Genomic DNA, 3,348 nt, shown 5'->3' with positions numbered 1-3,348 from the left:
GCCGCCCTCCAAGTGGTAAACAATCTACTAGAAAATGTAGTTGGGATACATGGACAGCAATAGACCCTTCAAGCCTAATCTACCCAGTGCAGCTAAGCCCTCCAAGCTTCTTGCTCCAACGAGGTTGCGCTGAACCTTTTTCTTTTCTAGCTTCCCGGATTCCTCTACTAGACCATAGCATCAACCAATGTAGATTGGTTCCTTCCTAACTGCTTCCCAAAACACCAAAAAGCCCTCTCACAGTAATGAAGATGGTGAGAATAAGGTTTTGGTAAAAAACCTCTCAAGGATTTGACAATGGAGAGGAAGAGAGTTGAGGAATTTGAAGAGACTCTAATGTATAGATTGTAGGTGAATCAATCTTGTTTTACTCTAGGGTTTCTCTCTCAAAATTCTCTCTGGAAGCTCTCTTTCATTTGTGGGTATAAAGGGTATTTATACTGGGTGAGAGAAGAATGTAAAACGTCAGGTTTTTCAAAACAGGGGGGCTCGCGGCTTGGACTCGCGACTTGACTGAGTCGCGAGACCCAGTCGCAAAATAACCGTATGACCAGTTGTCCTGTTTTGTCCTGTAGTGCTCCAACTAGCATGACTGTTCACCTTCTGGCATGCTTGGCACATGTGCTGCATCTGGCGGCTTGCAGCCGCGAGTCACCCGCGAGATCAAGCCACGAGTCTCTGTTTTCTTGCACACTCTTGAGCAATCAACACTCTATTTCACTCACTACCCTTACAACAAAACCCACCTAAATACAGGGTTACTAAATGCTGAAATACATGCAAATTTGGTACGGAATAAAGCCAATACGATGGTTGATTAAATTCAACCTTACAATCTCCCCCTTTGGCTATTCAGTGACAAAACCCTAAAACAGACTCTAGACTTAACATGTGAGTTGGGAATAGTTGAACAAAACTCACTCACACCTAACTCTAGAAGCTGTGAAGCACTTGAATCATAATAACATGAAATTCCTGAAACACAACAATACACCATGATCATTGTATGCAGAAAAGTATGAAATGCATATGAAACAGGCTTAAGGTAATCAAGCAAAGATGAAGTGAAGTATCAAATCATGACTTGATCAACCAAGTAATCACCACAAGGTAGTGATCACAGTGCTCATTCACACTTGGAATGAACACTTGAACATACAAGTTAACAAGAACAAAGCAAGTTACTTGTATGCCTAACACTCAACCAATACATAATACACTAAGTATATGCATCTAGGAACAATCCTACAAGGGCACAAGAGTGATAGTACTTAAAAGAAAATGCAAGACATTTAGATGGAAGTACTGATTTAAACAAAGCATAAAAGGCTACATAAAGCATGGTACAAACCATAAAACCTACAAATATGCATAAAAACATAACCTTAAAAGCTTATATAAGCAACATGGGTACAAACCACAAAATATACTGAATAACATCAACAATATATATAAAGAGTAAACCAAGTTTATAAGTTATGAGTTAGAAACAAAAATACACCAAAACCACAGTGTATCAAACCCATAGTAACACTAATTATCCAAAGACATAAACCTATAAATTTAAAGGATAAGTCTTAAAACAAAAGTATGTGTGAATTTTGCATTTGTTTCTTCGACCTCCTAATGTGCTATCTACAAGCTTTCATGCACACATGCCGCCATTTGACTCTGGTCAAAATTCTTGACCTGTCGGACCTGGACCTGTTAATGTACTATCTGCAAGTTGTCATGCACACACGCCGACATTTGATGCAATTCAAAATTCTTGACCAGCCGGCCCCCGGGGCATTTTCGTACCCCTATTACTATGCACACTTCCCTTTGAGCTTTCTCTCCCTTACTGAATGCTCTCCCCCTTTTTGGCACGAATAGCTAAAGGCTGTCGTCCAACTTCTGTTGAATAGCTTCAAGCTGATTCTCCATGGTCTCGAGTTGCATTTGAACATAGTTGTTGGTGGAGTAGAGAAGTGTCACCATCTCATCAATGCGTTTAGGTGTTTCTGACTCAGGAGCAGATGGAGTAACCGAAGAGATGTGTGCACTCTTTGGTGTTTTAGAGGAGTGACTTCTGCTAGCTTGAAGAGTGTACATGGAAATTGGACGCTGACGGGCCAACATTTTTCCATCTGTGGGAGGAACAATGCCTTCACGAAGAATGAACTTCATGATGAGACTGCAAAATGGAATACATCCTCGAGCTGCAGTTCAAGCCGCGGTCTTCCTCATGGTTTGAAAGATGTGAGCACAGATATCAATGGGGGCTCCTGTAATAAGATCACAAAGGAATTGAGCTCTCCCAAGATTTATGAAGGTAGTGTTGGACATTGGGTAGAGATTAGAGAACATGATCAACTTCAGAGTGGTCAGCTCTGGTGCAAACTTTGCGGTGCTGATGGATGTGCCTGTATTGGATACTTCATGATCAGATCCTAGAACTTATAGAATGTCTTGAATCTCTGGAGTTCTATCATCGTACAGAGTTAGATCCACATTCTGAGGTCTAGTGATGTAGAGAATATCGGCGATGGAGTTTGGGGAAATGCCAAATTCCTTTCCTTTAACCCAGAAAATGAGTTCAACTCCAAGATCACTTGCATTAGAGAAGCATTCCTTAACCAGTTCATCCATTGGATCGACAAAATTCCCAAATAAGTTTGCCCAATCTCGTGGCTCAAAGATTCAAGGGATAAAAGTGGTCCCTAAGGTGTCAAACTCCACCACCCGTTCCACTATAGGAGTTGACTTGTCAAAGATGTTTGAGTAGATGTGTGAGGTAAGCGGGGTTCTGAACCTCTCCAAATTGGAGTCTTGAGATAACTGAGATGAGAGTCGAGTCCTTTTAGCAACTGGGGTTGTTGGATCGTCAGCAACAATGTCTTTGCCCTTAAAAGATCGACGAGACATCTGCAAGAGAATAGGCACACAACAAAGAACCAAAAACAGCATCACACAAGATAAATACCACCATGATTAGATGCAAATAAGAGTGTAAACCAGAGATTTTATACACAAATACAAACTTAAGACAGGTCAGACCCAAACAAAACCACAATCAATACTAAAGTGCACAATGAGACAGGTGCAACAAAATGGTGAAAGTGCAATAGAGCATAGAGAAACACAAATTCAGAAATAATTGTCAATGAGACAGTCTACCATGACCATGATATTCACAGATGAACAACATTCGAACATTAAGAACGGATAGCAGAAATAAGACCACATAAGATAGGAACAAGCATAAAAAATCAAAATGAAAGATCAGAACACCTAAAATAGAGCACATGGCAGTGAGACATAACATTCAGAAAATGAAGTGTTTTAAAGAGAAACTTTCAAGATGCA

Source organism: Quercus robur, chromosome 4, assembly GCF_932294415.1.
Source record: "Quercus robur chromosome 4, dhQueRobu3.1, whole genome shotgun sequence".
In the NCBI taxonomy this organism is placed as follows: Eukaryota; Viridiplantae; Streptophyta; class Magnoliopsida; order Fagales; family Fagaceae; genus Quercus; species Quercus robur.
The sequence above is the reverse complement of the archived record's forward strand: the minus strand, read 5'-3'. Positions refer to the sequence as shown.